This window comes from Ambystoma mexicanum, chromosome 4q (assembly GCF_040938575.1).
Source record: "Ambystoma mexicanum isolate Mex_15411 chromosome 4q, UKY_AmexF1_1, whole genome shotgun sequence".
NCBI lineage: Eukaryota > Metazoa > Chordata > Amphibia > Caudata > Ambystomatidae > Ambystoma > Ambystoma mexicanum.
The window spans coordinates 541,223,990-541,242,369 of NC_090928.1; the positions used below are offsets into that span (position 1 = coordinate 541,223,990).

Sequence of the window (18,380 nt, forward strand, 5' to 3'; positions counted from 1 at the left end):
CTGTTTGGGTTAGGCCGTGATCAGTCAAGATGGTTTCAATCGATTGCGCATGTTTGTCATGGGGGTCGTTGAATCCCAGATTGAAGTCTCCCATCAGTAGGAGTTGTGAGGTGTCCTTGATGATGTTGGTAAGGAGGCTGGATAGGTCTTCTTTGAAGGAGCCTATTGGACCAGGGGGTCAATATACAAGGAAGATGGTGAGCGTGCTACTGTCAGAGATTGGGAGTTTGGCTCAAAGCATCTCGCAGGATTTGAGTTCACAAGGTGTGCTCAGCCTTAATGCTAATTTAGTTTTGGCTATGGCGGCCAGGCCACCGCCTCCAGCGTTAGGTCTGTGCAATATAAGTATTTGGTATCCCTCTGGTATGGTTAGCATAAGGGCAGGGCCTGCTGCCTCATGGAGCCAGGATTCGGTCACAGCTAAAATGTCTAGATCGTCCGTAGAGAGTATATCTGCTACTTCTATAGTATGTGCCAAGAGGGATCTGGCATTTATGATGGCTCCTGTGAGGGTTGTTACTTTGTGCTGCCCATTTGTGGAGTGTGGTCTGTGTTTAGGGAGGTTGGTTTTAGCATGGGTTTTGTGTGCACTTTCTATAGGTGCTGTAGGTAGATAGACAGCAAAATACCAGAACCTCATGCTCCTATCAGAGTCTTGGAAGCTTAGGCTGTTAAACTTAGGTTCGTAGATCCGGGGCAGTCTTGCTCCAAGTCTGACATTTCTCTCCTGCGAAGTGCAGGGTACAAGAGTAATATAGGGCATTGTTATGAAAGCGCAAAGGGGTATTAGTTTTATAAGCATTAGCTGAGTCTTAGCAATGGGCATGGTTTGGTTAGGCAATAAGGATAGATGGAGCCCCCAGGGTTGTACAGCCAGAGTAGTCAAGCCAGTATCGGATAGGCAGGTGCTAGAGGCTATGCTAGTAGGTGAGGCAGGCCGTTTGGCTTGGCACAGTAGTCTGAGTAAGGTAGGTGGACTATGTTAAGATAATATCACTGGTCAGTGTGCGCAAACAGCAGAAATGGGTGCAATGCAAAAACAGAGTCTACGTTCACTAGGTATCACTGGCCAAAATATGCGAACAGCAGGTATGGGATCAAAGTCCGAGTTCGATAGGTAACAATGGTTAGTATATGCAATAACCAAGATGGGAGCTAACAAATGGCAGGTTCAGCTTGTAAGCAAACGACAGTATAATCTTGTTAAGCATGCATTCAGTTTGAGATCACGGACAATACGGATTATCGTGAATGGGCAGATTGAGTTAAGGTGGGGGATAGTGAATACTTGTTAGTAGCGATCTATGCAGGTTTGGGTTAAAGACGTATGCTAGTACGTCTGCAGTGCTGGGGGGCAGCAATAGTGAACGTATGTCACACAAACAGATATGGGCTGGCTGCGGGGTATGGTCATGGGGGTCCCTTGTTGTGTGGGCTGCCTGCGGGGTAGGGTCATGGGTGATGGGGGTCCCTTGTGGTGTGGGCTGCCTGCAGGGGTATGGTCACGGGTGATGGGGGTCCCTTGTGGTGTGGGCTGCCTGCAGGGTATGGTCACAGGTGTTGGGGATCCCTTGTGGTGTGGGTTGCCTGCGGGTATGGTCACGGGTGATGGGGGTCCCTTGTGGTGTGGGCTGCCTGCGGGTATGGTCACGGTTGTCACTCATCCATACCCGCAGGCAGTCCACACCACAAGGGACCCCCATCACTCATGACCATACCCTGCAGGCGTCCCACACCACAAGGGAACCCACCCTTCCATCACCCGTGACCATACCCCACAGGCAGAACCCGACTCATGTCCTCCCCCACTCCCCACATCTGTACACCATGCAATCATGTAGCATATGTCGACCCCAAATCCCATCACACGCTGCACCCACACGGTGCCTCTCAACACTCATCCATTGTTCCTGCTCCCCATTACATGCCCCATGGCATGGGAATCACAAACTCACAAATGCATGCAGGTTTGCACACACATGGAACCACATTGCTCAACATCAGGGACACGTAATACAGACAAGGAACATGCACCAAAACATTGAGAGCAGATACCACTTGTACTCCAACTTATAAAAATGTATTAAATATCCAGAATCCAATTGAAACAAAAATGAAACCAGTGAAATGATGATCCTACAAAATGAAACTGGAAAAATAAAAAAAAAAAGGTGATGGGAAAATGAAATCATCCGAATTGTGGTCCATGCCCATTGTACCATATGTAAAAGCAAATACAAATCTTAATAAAACCATTGCTCCATGGTAAAAAAAAATCCTGGAAAACGACAAGATCCAAACTATGTACAAAGTTCACGGGTACCTGTTCCCCAAAAAACACAACATCCTAAAACTATTATAAAAAATAACTATATACAAGATACAGAGCAAAGTCCATGAACTCCAAAATAAAAACAATAAAGGAAACCTAAACATAATGAACTATTTACAAAGGCAGCGGGCTTTAGTATATTTATTCTGGAAGATCGACCAGGTGCTTCCTTACGATGGAATACTAAAACTTGCAAAAACCTAAATGTTATCATCAAGATGCTTGTATATAATTGCAGGAATGATTATGACTCAAATACAACAGTCTTATCTATTAAACAAAACTCAATAATCATTACAATAGCGCTCACATATTTGGTCTTTCAAAAAACTAAAGAAATATCAAAGCCGCCGGTAGTTGCTTTATTGGCCACTCGAGTTGCAATCTTAAAGAAACAAAAGAAAAATGAAATGTTGCAATTAAATGGAATGGGTCTATCTAACTGTGATTATCATAAACAAAAACCAAAAGTACTCAAATATGGTAACCACATAAAAAATTATAGAATCTACCTTCATAATTTAACGAATCAAACAATGATAGCCTCATTGTGTAGAAATGACAGGCGCTCCATCTGGTCACTCCTAAGGGGTAATGACTTCCAACAAACGGTGAATCAAAGTTCCAGTATAAGTGTAGAATCATGGATACAATATTATAAAGAAAAATTTGCTCTCCCGCCAAGATTTAAAGTACTTGCTGCTAACTTTAATAACCAATCGTTGAAAGAATTTGAGGGTTGGTCACTAGAGGATATCACATGGGCACTCGAAAAGTTGAATAAATCAAGAGCTCCTGGTCCGGATTGCATTCCACCATGTGTTTTGAAAGAAAATGTCCAATTATGGGCTCCGATACTAAAAACCCAATTTGATGAGATTAATCGCTCATCTACTATTCCTTCATCTTGGCTCCAATCGGTCATAGTTCCAATCCATAAGAAAGGTGACAAAACAAATCCAGGCAATTTTCGCCCAATTGCCTTGATTGATGCAAGTGCCAAGACCTTGGCTATCTTGTTGTTACAACAGCTTAAGGCGATCATTAAACAACGGGCTATCCTCTCGACATTTCAGATCGGTTTTCACGCCGGAATGGGAACTGCTTTAAATGCGACTGTTCTTGCTCATTTAATTGCCAAAACGAATATTACAAACAAGGGTCCACTGTATATGGCATCCGTGGATCTAACAGCAGCTTTTGACTGCGTTATCAGGACTCTTCTCTGGGAAAAGCTGGATGAAATGGGGATTCCGCCCCATTTAATTGCAATGTTGGCCAAATTACATCATAATACTTCCACAACAGTCCCGATTCCAACTGAGGTGGGGGTTAAGCAGGGTTGCAACTTGGCAGCTACCCTGTTTAACCTATACATCTCTGACATTGAGGCAATATGGAATGCGGAAATAAGTTTTCCAGCAAGATTGGCACATTTGCGTGTCCAATGGATTGCATTTGCAGATGATGTGCTGATTTTTGACCGAACCCCTTACGGCCTACAAAGAAAATTGGAAATATTTGCAGCATATCCTTTTAAAAACAATCTAACATGTAACGTCGAGAAGTCAAGTATCTTCATACTAAAAAACATGAAAAAGAAACTTCCCAAAATGCAATGGTCTATAAATGCTATCCACATGCCCATTGCCTTAAATATGAGATACTTGGGGTACGATGTAATTGACTTACCCTCAAGAAAAACGTGGTTTGCAAATCTAAATGTAAAAAAAAATGTTCTAACGATACAAATGCGGATGGTATTTATGAAACATTGTAAATTTGAAACCACTCTTGCAATTCTACATGCTGAAAGTGGAAGCAATTCTACTTTATGGACTTGATTTATGTCTATGTAACATAGACTCAATATTAGACCAAATCCAAGGGCAATTGTGGAAAGCGACTTTGAGATTACCAAAATCACTCCCAAATTGTATCTTACGACAGGAGTTGGGAATCTCTGCTCTATCAACCAGGTTTCATAGGCGCCAGCTAACAAATTATGGGAAGATGTTGTTTCCGCCGCAACAGTCATTGTATGAGGAACTTTTAATTATGATTGGGAATCGTGTTCCTATATCGTTGTTGATGTTTTCAAAATGTATGATAGAGAAACTTGCTGAATGTGGTTTAAAACCAATAGATCTTGAATTTCGCGTGGGACATGTAAAGAAACGCTTATACGAGCAGGATTGGTTAGCAACAATAGAGGAAATGCAAACAAAAAGACTATACTCTGAAGCTGCAAAATTTGCAACATCGAGATTGCCTCGCAAAGCTTATTTGATTAAATTCCCGGCGAACAAACAGACACTTCTGAGATTTAAACTTAATCAGTTCCATACTTTTGAGAAAACTATTAAATGGGAAAAAGATACTCACGTCAGACAGAACCCATGGTGTAGATTTTGTGAGGGCAAAATCTGGATAGAAAACCTAAAACACCTTACCTTATATTGTGAACATTTTGAACCCTTGCGATATACGTTAATTGGTCCACAGGTGCTGGGTATGACACAGGAAGCGAGGAATTGGTGTTGGAAAAAATTCATGTGGAGATACTCAATGAAAGTAATTGTTCTACTATGTGCATTTCTTGAAAAATTGGAATTGGAACTAGATGAGAAAGAAAAATGAAATAATTTTTGAAGTCGATCTTTTTAGTAATTCATACGTATGAGAAATGTATGAACTTGTCCTACTTTTTTGGATACATACTGAAACATGTAATATGAAGTTCAATGATTACTTCAATTTATTTTACTATGAATTGATTTTACTAACTGAATCTGATGATGTTGTAAATTTTTGTTAATCAAATTTATAAAACAACTTTTAATTAAAAAAAAAAAAAAAAAAAAAAAGGCAGCGGGCTAGTCCTACGACTCACCATTTCCCCCCAAGAGTTCCGGCCAGGGCATCATTGAACTCTGTCTATTCCCCAGAGGCGGGCCTGTGCTCTACCCTTGAGGGCCTTCAGGGACTCCTCCATGCTCTGCTCAAACTCCCTTCGAGTCTCCGAGGAACTCTGCCCGGCGCAGGGTGTTCTCCGCCCCGGCCATGTTGAGTCGTGCCCCCTCTGCCCGCTGCCACTCCAATTTGCTGCAACACGGAAGACATCCTTGTTCCAAGATCCACGTTACCCTCCTGCCCGATGGTCGATACCTGCCCTTTTGATGTTGAGGGCCCCGAGTCCTGTCGCCTCCTACATCGAGCCTGCTGCTGCCACCGATAAGCCTTGTGCCTGCGCCTCCGGGATGACGACAACCCCAGGGGCCGTCGTGCATGTGCCCTGCTGCAAGGTGCCTGCACTACCTCCATTGCTAGCATGGGCTCCACCCTGTCACGAATTACCTCGTCCGCAGGTAGTGGAAGATCAGTTGACGTGGATACATCCGCTACCTGCGGACGGGCCTGGCCTGAGGCATGCCCGCAGGTGCATACTGATGCAGGTGCAGTTACAGGGAGAACATTAGGCACAGGCTCCTCCACGGTGACCTGAACTACCTCCTGACCCTGGACTGCATCATTTGCACCTACCTCATCACCCTCGCCAGGCCCCATGTGCTGGGCTGATGTGGCCGCCTCCTCATCCACCACCAACCTGGCTGACTCTCCACAGTCTTCTGCATCGGATTGCCCCTGTGGAGGCTCACCTTCCCTCCAGAGGAGCCCACAACCAACTTCAGCTTCTTGGGCCTCCCCTCAGCAGCTGCGGCCGATGACCAACACGGCACCAGTGTCCTCGCTCTCGGAAGATGACCTAACCTGGGAGGACTACTAGGCCTTGCATGGGTGCCTGGTGGAGGCATCCCTGCCGTGGTGCTCCACAGCGCCACCTCCGCCCTCTTCCTCTGTCGTCGCTGTAGATAGGGAGACATTAAACACAAGCATCAGTGTACCGAACAAATATCTGCTTCGAACAAAGCAAATGCACATGAGTGGCACTGTCAAACGTCACACCCATTATTAGCCCCCTCCCACCCCCCCCCCAACACAAAGGTCAGTGCAAGCAACACACATGCACAATCTTTCATGCCAGGTACAACAAACCTTCACATCCATGTACATGGCACTGTGAGCACATCAGGGGAGGGGCTGAACCTCGCATGCATCATGGTACATGCACATCGCATACATATCACCTGACAGCCATGCATCAGGCCATGTAGACCTGTCACAGTGCACTTGGGGACAACTGAGCCGCATGAGTCAATCACGCATCGAGATGCTCATGTGTCATGCATCCATGGGGTTGACCAGTCACACACTCACTACTCACACGCACACCATGCATGTCCATAATGATGACATGAGCACCCTTGTGTCACACCTCTTGCATGCCCCAGTCCAGACACAGGTATGCAAACATGTGCACCTCGTTACATGTCGGTGCGCATCACTCATTACAACACAGACACCATTGAAGTGGGTCAGGCTTGAATGGACTCACATGAAGCACTGTCAGGGACATGGACACAGACAACCTGTACAGGAGGCATGTCAGATAAGAGGCCAAGGTGCATACTTACTAAATTTTGGACATCATTGCCGTGAGGAACTTATAGCCTTGCACGGCTGAACCGGTGAGACTGCTGAAACTGTACGACGATGACACGCGCTGGTTTTCATCCCGGCACACCCACATGACAGCCCTGCTGTGCTTACCGGAGTTCTCTTCTCTCATGGGATCCGGATGCACATATTCAAGATGAGTAACGAACGATCCATTTGTTGCGTGCACACATGAATACACGCTACCTTTCAATGACCAGCATTAACCACGGCTTCAGAAAAGTGATGTGTGTATTGGGCCCTTTGCACCCGAGTGTCTTTAAGCTAGCTGACACCATAAAATTCTAATCCAGCCAAGCCGAGATTTGTTTCCAGGCACTTCTTCTATTATTCCATCTGAGGGGTTAAAAACCGTATACATCTGACCTTTGGTCCTGAGGAAGGTGTTTTCTGTTTAGACCTCTATGCCGAAACGTATTTGACCACACCTGACTGACCTCTTTGGCTGACAGCGGTGGCCACTGCGCCTACATGTATTAGGCCAGTTCACATATACGTAGACCTGAGCAGCACTGTAAGAAGCGGTTGCCAAGTGTGAATGTATAAACCAAGCTTACACTAGCCATATATCTCCACACCCCACTAGGAATTATAACTGTTTTTTCGTTCCTTGGAATGTACACAGGTGGACTTCCATAAATAAAACAGGGTGAAAACTGAACAACCTTATAATATCTTTCTGCTATAAGGATAGAATTCATATCCTGTGATACTCAGATTTTTTTTGTTTAAATGGAAAGTCTTTTTTTCATTGGTCTGTCCTTTTGAATTGTTTAATTTTTGTATATTTTCGTTACTTTACCTGTTTTCAATTATTATTGTTTTTTTACGGTGCATGATTTATTCTGATGCCGATAATGATTGTAATATGTTATGTATTCAAAATTGAGCCCGCTTCCAGATAACATTTTGTTAAATGACATTGAGGCTCATGCACAAAAGATTGTTTTATGTTTTTCATTAAAATAACGAGAAATATTATTTTGTCTATGATCAAGATTCTGTATCGTGTCAAATGTATATCTTTAAAGCAATGATCTTCTGATAACATCAATGACATAATTATATGCAAAGAAGAGGTTAAACACACATAACTTAGGAGCAATAGATCTAGTCTGTGGTAATCCTTGCTTAATACAGTTTAACACACAAACTAAGGTTAGAGAAAATAAGGTGAGCATCAGTAATGGACCGCATCACCATTACTTTATACCCTGTGGGGACACAATTTTGTGATTTTTGTTGCATTCTTTCCCCAGTCTCCCACAGAGTAGGGGTTTCACCCTTCAGTATATATAAGGTGCACACTCCAGCCACATGTCAACATACACATGCACTGTCGCGGACAAGAACACATGAACACTTACCAGTCGACTCCAGACGGAGCACCAAATCCAAGACCTGTGTGCGCAGCGCTGTGTCGATGCGCTCCAGGACCTGCATCTCATTGGTGGACAACCGGCCCCGGCGCCTCGCTCCATCAGCAGCCTTGAGGCGGCACCCGGCCTTGAGGGTCCTGGACCTGAAGTCTTCCCAGCGTTTACGGACATGTCGGTAGTCGTGGGTTGCTACCCCCTCTGCGTTGATGGCACCCATGATGTCCCCCCAGATCTTACTCCGTCCTTCCTATTCGACGTGAGATGGTCCGATGAAGAGGGCATCATAATGCCCCAGGACTTGCTCCACAAGGATGCCAACTTCTGTGGAGGAGAAGCCGACAGCCATCTGCCTCTCTGCCGGGGGGTTGCCACTTGCCTCAGATGGGGATGGGTCAGACATGGCAGGTGTGGGTGGGCAACTTTGTCCTGGGGCTGGGCAGCGATGGAATGACAGTCGTGAGTCTTCTGGGTCAGCAGAGGTGGTCTCAGCAACAGGATCACTGGCAATGGATGATGGGCAGGCACCAAATAGCAGGGCACTTAGGCAGCAGGCGCACAGAGTGGGCTGGCAGCAGCAGAGGGCTCGTAGGAGGCAGCTCGTGGCGTTTGAGGCAGGTAAATGGCCTTGTGGGCAGCAGCGTGGGTCTTCCGTGTTGGTTCACGTGGCCAGCCGAAAACAGAGCGACTCCGCACGTGCGGAAACAGCACTAGCGTGTAATCAGAGAAAAGGGCATAAGCGCGTAAATTACTTGATGCGTGTTGGGCGTTGCCGTTCAGTACGGGTTAAAGGTCTGCGTAGGACAACAGTGCAATGTACGTGCTTTTCGTGGAGACCGATGCGTGAGATTCTTCTTTTTGTGGGTTCACAAGCGAATTGATCACTACTGTGGCACTACTGTGGCAGTGTGTACTTCTTGTTTTGGCGGGGGAGTTGACTACGCGTGCGTGCGTGTGCGTGCGTGCGTGTTTCTTCATTTTTCCAGGCATGCAGTTTCCCCACTGTGGTTGCTCCTGTGTGTCGCGTACCCCATTTTCGAGGTCAGAGTAGCCTACGTGTTCCCAGAGTATGCAATTTGTGTGTTCCTTCCTGACAGCGTACTGCGGCACGTTTTTTCATCGCACGTGGGCTACCGAGGGGTCGCGTGTACATTTGTTTTTGGGGTGCCTGAGCATTGCGTGACACTTTTTCCCCCAGGGGTCACAAAGCCTTGCAGGAGAACAGGGGTGCGTTTTCCATCACGTACCCTGCCCCCTTCACCCGAATTGCCCAGGACAATTGTTGTCTGCACCTCCCATTGCGCTAATACATCAGTGCCATGACTGGGAGGGCAACAAGTGGTAAGTGAGGCAAAGCTGGGTGACCTCCCAGAGGTGGCCGCGGTGGGGGACATGGTCAGGGTGGCCTCAGTGGGCGACGTGGCCAGGGTGGTCCACGAGGGCAGGGTCTCCAGGCACATGCAGGGACAGCTATGCCCCCTCCACAAGCGGGTCGAGGAGATGCAGCTGCTGCTGCCATCCCCAGCACCCGTCAGACCCAACAAGCAGTACCATCTGCTGTCACAAGCAGGCAGGGTGTGGAAGCTGTAGGGGTAGCTGCAGCTGACACCACCCCGGCTCAGGGTCAGCCAGCCCGGACTGGATTGGTCCCGGAACAGGACAGGACGACTCACAGGCCGATTTCCATGTCGGGAAGGCCAAGGCACGTGTGGTGAAAGTTGTAGTTACCAGGTCACGTGGATCTGGGGCAGCAGTGTCATCTGCTGCCCCAAGCAGCCAGGGTGTGGAAGCTGCAAGGGCAGCTGCAGCTGATACCACCCTGGCTCTGAGTCACCCAGCCAGGACTGTGTCGGTCCCGGCCCTTGAAACTGAGGCAGGTGCGGCGCAGAGTCCTGGCAACAGCACCCGGGTGCCCATACCTGCAGGCCGACCTTTGGCCGTCGTGTCATTGCCTGCTTCCATTGGCCAGTCCAACTGTGCATCAGCCTTTACTGGGCCTCCAATAAGTCAAGAAAGCAGAGTTCCTGTCAAGAGGAATTGGACGCGCTTGTGGGCTACGTGTTGCAACAGGCCGCAACATGCTGGTGACGTCAGGGAGCAAACATACGCCTGATCAGCATAGGCCCCACTGGCAGTGCATCGCGGACGATATTAGTGCCTTGGGACATGAGGCGCATAGCAGATGATTGCCAGAAGCGTTGGAATGACCTCCGACGCAGAGCAAAAGGCAAGCTGGCTGCTTAGTTCACATCTACTCTGGTGACTGGCAGTGGGACACCATCAGAGGACAAAGACCTCACTCCACATGAGGAGATTGCTGCTGATTTCATTGCAGTGGAGCTGGTCCAAGGCGTGGGAGACCTGCCAGATTATGGGTCAATGTCCGGTGAGTGTTGATGCGTGTGTGTCAAGGCCATGTGTATGTTGCTTGGGTGATGTGTTGTGATTGACGGCAAGTTCAGGCTATGTAGTCATGTAGTCATGGCTGCCATGTGTGACCCATGTGATGTTGGACTGATACGTGCTCGTAGTCATGCAGACTGCAAACGAACCATGTGATGCACATGGAGGCAATCTTCATCACCACACCTGCTCCCTCCTTCCACGACAATCTCTGTGCTGCCTCTCTTGGCCCTATTCTTACTCCAACCTTGCTCCAACCTATGGTTGCGGATTGTCTGATGATCTTCCACTCAACATGTGCCTTCTATCGTCAAATGATTGACATCTCTGTGAGGTCACCCTGCTACCTGATCCTCCTCAGAGGCATTTTTCCTTACCTCTCCATCCCCCAGCAACTCGCGGTCTCCATGGGACTGGTGATACAGATAGCGGACTACTGCAACGAGCAGTACCTGAATTTCTGTGAATATACACTCTTCCCGCTGCAACTCTGCCAGACCTGGACTGTGTGGAATGTCCTTTGGCCTTTGTGCAGGGTATCTCACTCGGACTGTGCGGTTGGCACAGGCTCACAGTGGCTGTGAGTGTTCATTCCTGGACCCTGTGCATTCCCACCAAGTCCATTTGGGTCCTGCGCAAGCAATTCATTCAACTCCATCTCCAGTATTTGCTTCCTTCTCAAGGTATTTCATCATCCCTTTCCTGCTCACTCAGGGTCAGTTGCTCCTCAAGGCTATTAGTTTGGGGTTCTCGTCTGTGTCGAGCGTAAGCCTCCCTCTGTTACAGCCTCCCTGCCTCTATGCAACTACTGTTGCTTCTCCGGGTCTGTGGGCAGTTCTGATGCTTCCTGATGTGTTGTGCTTACTGTCCTCCTCTCCGCTGCTGTAGTCCCAGATGACTGAAAGAATGCAATTGACACCTGCCCACACTGTCTGCTACAACACAGTACTCTGAGCAACCATTTTGAGCCATGCACTGCCTCCAAGCCATTCCCCACCCTTGGGGATGGGGTTTACTGTATCCCTACAACCCACTACCAACACTTTACACAGAATGACTGCACTTGCCATTACACTGTCATCAGTCCACGACATTCACATTACTGCCTCTGTGTTCTCAATGATAGTTGATGCCGTAAACGTGTACTGCACCCACACACTGCTGAGCCCTGTTCTCCCCTTCCACATGCCTATTCACTTGCGTCATGTCAAAGTGACCTGCCATAGATGAATCCATGTGCCTTCCTTCACTGTATTTCAACACCCTAGCGTTGTTGCAGCCTGTGACACGTGTGCGTTTTATCAGTGATTTCAATGAAATGTCAAATGACATGCATTGTACATGGCTCATGGACAGTAGCGTTGAGCTTCCATCTGGGTCTGGTTGACAGTTCGGGCATGGCTATGCTACGTGCCATCTGTGTGTTGGCATCTGTCATGTTTGTGGAAGGATTATGCCAGTCACAAGCTTGTGTGTGATGCAGGTGCTATGCAACATGAAGTACATGTCTTATTTTGCCATTTGGCACGCATCCATGTCTGCTTTCAGGGTCCCGTTCCATTACATTGGCACTGCGTGCATGCCCGAGTTTGTATCTTGCGTTACATGGCTGCTTCATGTGTTGGCTGTCAACATTGTAATACCTATGTGTGTGGCCTATGCTGTTAACATGTGTGGTCATGTCTTTTTATTTTGCGCAGGATATGAGGCAATGGAAGCAGTGGAGGAGGAGATGGCGGAGGGGGTGGAGTATTCAGAGTCCCAAACAGGCACCAGTGGAGGTGGTGGGGTGGTATCCCATGAACATCCATTGGTGCTCCAGACCATCCTGGCTAGGGGTGTCTGAGTAAACCTCTGAGGAACCCTATGCCTCCGGTGCAGAATCAGTAATTGAACCCTCATTGCTGTCGCCGGTGAGTGATTCTGCTGTGGATGCTGTCACCTGCAGTGGGGGTAGACCCCTCAAGGGACCAGTCAGTGTTGGTATGTCCGTCTGTGGTGGTTACGGAAGCAGGGTCACGCTCCACACTACTTGCTCCTGTTCCTGGGCCAGCTCAGCAAGGCAGGAATGCAGTTCTGCAGTCACAGGCAGCGCCAGCGCAGCAAGGGCCAGGTATCCTTGGGCCCTACAGGTGTGGTGTCTGGCAATGCAGTGGCCGTGTGCCACCCGGGAATACTGTGTGGGTGAATTTCTTGTATGCCATTGCACAGCAACACGGGGCATCATGTGAGATGATGGCTCAGGGCATGGAAAGGGTGGCCAATTCCATTCTCCCCCCTGAAAGGCAGATGGAGCTCCAGCAGCAGGCAGTGTGGTCCACATGTCGCTCGCACAAGCTGGATATGTAGGCCGTCAACAGGGACTGACGGGCTGAACTGGGTGCTCTGCGCACAGCCATGGCTACAGAGGCACAGGCCCACATGGATGCCCCGATTGAAGAGAACACCTCCCTCAGAACTACTCTGGCTGCACTTGAGATGGTTGAGATGGGCCACAGCAGATGGAGCAGCCGACGCACATCTCTGCTGAACTCCATGCAACCTGGGAGAACCGTGCATCACGTGAGGCCTTGCAGGTGGAACTCCGTGCAACACGTGAGGCGCTGCATGGGGACCTCCGTACCGTAATCCTGCAGAATCAGACATTTCAGGCCTGCATGCTTGCTGCCATTGAGGAGCATACCAGGGCTATACGTGGCCAGCCTCCCTTGCCACGCTCACCTTCTAATGTTACACCAGAGGGTGCCAGAGGGTGCCAACAGCGGTGATAGCTCTCCCGCTATAGGCTAGCCATACAGGCCATGAACCAAAGTTTTTTTTTCTCCTTAACATCCACGCATGTGGGTGTTGAGGTGCACCCTGCACTTCCTCCCTCCTGGGTGTTTGACCAGTGTATGTTTAGCATGCATTTTGTTTTGGATATTGGTAAATGTGTATTTTATGGTATTACATCTTCATGTATTACCTTGCCTGTCGCCATCATTGATACCCTTCATGCTGTATGAGTTACCCTGCCCCCTTTAGCTAGCAGAGACCCACTCAAGATGGAAGGGTCCATGTGGTGGCTTTGTCACATTGAGGAACTTGTGCTATTGTGATTGGTCACTGTCTGGCATTATCACTATTGGGTCCTGTGTTAATATGTTATGCTGGTAAATGGATGTTCCTGTGTACGGTTTCATTTTGAGGAGTCAGAGGGAATTGTTTTGGACATGTTTCCATTTGTCAAAGTGCACTTTGTGACAGTTGTGGCATGTGTTGTGCATTTAGTTTTGACTTTTTATATTGCATGCCATGGTGTGGTGTGTCGGCTAGGTAACATGGGTTTTGAGAGGGTTTAGGTGACATAGTATTTGGATGTGCTGTTTTGCATGGGGTTAGTGGCATACTGCATCTTGAATGTGTGCCTTTTGGTCAATCGGGATTGTGTTGGTTTAAGTAGCTAGGAATGCATACAATTTAGCACTGCCAAGGACACATTCTCAGGGTGGTAAGGTTTTGACAAGTCGATTGTCCCTTTGTCATCATCGATTGTCACGTGGAATGTGCCAGGCCTGTGTGCACTCTGCAGGTGTGGGATTTTAGGTGAAAAATTGTGCCACAAGCTGGGTACAGGCAGTCTCGCCACGTGCTTTTTCCGCTCCCATGTGCAGCGGGCGTGCATGTGGTTGGGGATGTGGGGGCACCACCATGCCCACCGGTACGCCCCGCCTTGTTGCAACATTGTGCAGGACACATGCTGCCAGAATGATCCTGCACACTACTGGTGGTGCATATAGTAGCTGTCCACCAGAGCGGTCAAGGGAGCGGAAGCGTGACTTTAGCACTCCGAATGTCCGCTCCACTATGGCCCTGGTTGCAATATGGGCTGCGTTGCGGTTCTGTATTGGTGTTATCATGTAGGTGCTCAGAGGGTAGGAACTGTCCCCTGGGGAGGTGTTAATGGTTGTCATAAGTTGGGTTTGTCTATTTGTCTGTGTGTGACATGCATGCATGTGCACAGGCATTTGTACTCACCAATGAGCCATGTGTTGCCATGCCTCCCAGCTTACAAGTCCCGGTTTAGGAGTGACATTCTGAATATGAAACTATCATGGGTTGACTCTGGATAGTTGGCATAGAGAGAGGCGATTCCCTTGGCATCGCATACGACCTGCAAGTTGATGGAATGCCAATGCTTGCGTTTGCAATAGATGTGCTCAGTGGCCCTAGGTGGAAAGCACTAAATATTGCGTTGTCATAAACCCATCGGGTAAGTTCGCGCAAAAGAATCGAAGCAAATCTCTTTTTGCTTGTGTCCATCGTGGCCAATAACCAATAGTTGTGGGGATTGAGCATATCGTCCTTCTTAAAAAAAGGAACCAAGATCGATCTATGCCAACTGTCAGGAGAAATTCCATTTTTTTCAATGTGCTTATATAAGTAAGCAAGTATTTGAGCCCAAAGAATAGGGTGGGCCTATAGAACATCTTAACAAAAACTGTCACAAACTTTACCCTGAAGACATTTTTTTGAATTGCGACAGAACAAGATCCCTCCAGACATGGTGTACCAAAACAGCTCAAACCAACCATCGCAGATGGAGGAATAGACAGTTTGTAATTCATTTTCACACCAAGCCATGATAGTTGCAATAAATGACCAAGTGTAGATTAAATGAATAGCAATCCCTCAAATATGTGGGGTTTTGGTTACCACTAGAACATGTCATGCACTCTAGACATTTCCATGTGAAAATAATAGAGCAATCATGTATTGTGCTACTAGCTAGCCCAGAGCCTTACCTTCAACAGAGGCAGCTGCAAACAATCTCCAGTCTCCTATCTCAACACTAGATCCTAAAGTTTAGGGAATGTGTGGCGTAGCTATTATTTGCCAGTGACTTTTTGGAGGTGCAATTAACATAACTCTGCAACATCCCAGTTTGTGTAATGACCTTGACATAAGAGATAATTAAGCTTTATAGACTCTGCCTGAGGGTCATACCAAATGGTATGCCGCCTCCAAACACCAGCACGAAGCGTGCTTTCAATGAGGTTTATGAACCCATAACTCACTGTGCTGCCCGAGGGCAGCGACTATAAAGCCATTTCAAATGGGCAAATATGGTGGCTTGCAACATTTTCAGTAATTGTTGCATGCAGTTGTAGCTAATTGGCTGCAAGTCATTCATATGTGAATCACTCCAAGCGTAGCTGGAATTGGCTGCGATTTGCTCACATTTCCAACACCAGTGATGGCCTCTAAAGAGAAAGCTGCAGGGAAGAGTCTTGAGCCATGGGACCCAGCTGAGCCGAGTGATGTGGGCACAGAAGGTGAAAGGTAAGCAGGGTTAGGAGACAGTGCTGCATGTAATGGGAAGGTGGTGGTGATGGCACCAGAAAGAGTGAGGTCTGGGAAACACGTTGAAGAATCCACGAGCAATACAGGAAATTCTGGTTAGCCTGGCTTGGACAACCCGCTGATTGTCCAGTGAGTGACCGAACCCCCCCCCGGCCCCCCAATTGAATTTCCTCTAGTTACTGGCTGCCTTTAAAAACATGTGATTAGAATGCAAACAAAACACCTCTAGTTTGTAACATAGTACAGTTCAGGCGCAACAATCCGAGAATGAAATCTACGACTAACTTCAGAAAAGGGTGGGGGGAGAGGAAGGTTCAGTGGTTCACAGACATATAAAAGCACCATGACAGAATAATCCATGAAGTTTGAGAAAAATGCAACCGAAGATAAAGCAAAAGGACAGCATAAGTAGTAAGGGCAAAGGGCACAGTGGTTTGTCATGCAAGAAACCAGCAACAGACTTGTCAATTGTGAACCACGCACATATTTTCTCAACATGCGGCTCAAGAGTTCCAAGATTTGGGGTTGCTGAAGAACCACACGAGGTCTTGAAAAGGGTTATGTTAGCAGTGTGTAGGGGTTTCTTTTAAAACTGTGTGAATGCTTACAGAATTCATAAACCAAGAAGTGAAGTATTTTTTTCCTTAGCTAATTCGGTGGTGAAATATGATCCAATAAAAACTTGATCACAAGTAACCATATCCAAATGGTAAGGAAGCTGGAAGCCTCAGCCTTGTTAAGCCCTAAAATTGGTGCTACTGCCATCACATGCCTCATCTATGCAGACAATATCATCCTTTTGGATAGGACCGAGGTGAATTTGCAGCGCCTATTGAATTCCCTGTAGCTCTATATGAAGGAAAACTACCTCACAGTCAATCCAAGCAAATCTAAAATAGTTGCCTTTAAGAGTCAAAGCAGGCAGGGGCCCAAATTCATTTGGACACTGGAAGGACAAGTAATTCCGGCAGTGAAGGAGCTCATCTATTTGGGGTTTTCCCTGTACGCGTCCCCCAGTTTGGCCCAAAGCGGCCAAGACCTCATAGGGAAAATATCTCAACTAACTTCCCAAATGGCTAAAATTAAGAGGAAATTTTGCAAATTTGCAATCCTACCTCTTATTAGATATTATACAGCCGAAGTTATCCCAATCCTCCTATATGGGCTGGAGGCAAAACCACTGGCGTGGGACTTTAAATGGCAACGCTCTGAGGGTTCACTATGGAAGAGAGTCTTGGACTTACCATTGAGCCTCCAGATGGTGAGCCTACGGTGTGAGCTGGGGCTTAAATCCCTAAAAGGTACAAGCAATCTGGAGGCTCACTTTCTTATATCGACAGATCATGGCCCCTCGTATGGACTCCCTTTACAAGGATCTGCTGACCCACTTGAACCATCAAAAGTCGCCTATCTTGTCCAATCTACAGAGATTGGTGTTGGGTGCCCTCACTGACTGTAATAGTGACGGGGAGACTCATCAGCAACCCAGATAAGACCAAAGGGGCCCTCATGCAGCTGGACTGGATTCATTGACTTTCCTTCTACCATCTCTCCTGACTTTCCTTCTACCATCTCTCCTCCCGAATTCCCCTGTCCCCCTCCTATCCCCTTCCTTCCCACACCCACTTGGATTTGAATAAGAGAACTGAATTATTGTTCCTCTTCCCTGGACTACCTCCATCTAAGTAAATTGTTCTACATATTGTTTCACTGGTTTGTTTCATGATTGTATATATGCTTCTTTCATTATTGTACCTTGTTATATTGTAAAGCGCTTTGGATTGAAGCGCTATATAAACATACCATAGACCAAATGCGGAAATTAGCTTTGGCACGTTCACTTTCCTCACTTTCCTCCTAAGACAAAAAAAGGGCTTTCTCTCAAGGTATCTGAGAAGGTTCCCGGATTCTAAAGCAAGACAAAACTACTTGAGATTCTGCTTGAATCTGCTACAAACGGGGGAAGTCCTATCCTGCTGGGGTTGTGGTAATGAAGGCATAAAGCTGTGTAGAGTTTGTGAGGATCCTCGAAAGCAGTCCCCAAGACATCTTATGATGGAATGTGAGGGCAATTGTTAGGTGAGAAGGAGCTGTTTGGGTCAGGTGGTTATTAATGAAATCAGGGTATTGCAAACGATTGGCATCATTTGTCCCGTTTACTGCTTGAAGTGGCTTCCGGACTCTGCTATTGGTCTTCGTTTAGTTATTCAGTGTTTCTTCTTGGCTTGGTTTGTCTTTATTTTCTATGTAAAAATTGTAATTAGGCCTGGATTAACTACATTGTTATGTTTTGTTCATTGTTTTATCATTTCATGTGTGGTTTTATGGATTTTTCAATGGATTTAGTG

The 18,380-nt window shown here is 47.2% G+C and overlaps 1 protein-coding gene across 6 annotated transcripts in view; it reads right to left on the reverse strand.

Annotated features, from left to right (window-relative positions):
- REPS1 (RALBP1 associated Eps domain containing 1) overlaps positions 1-18,380 on the reverse strand; it is a 2,155,944-nt gene that overhangs the window by 1,479,203 nt on the left and 658,361 nt on the right. The window lies entirely within an intron of this gene.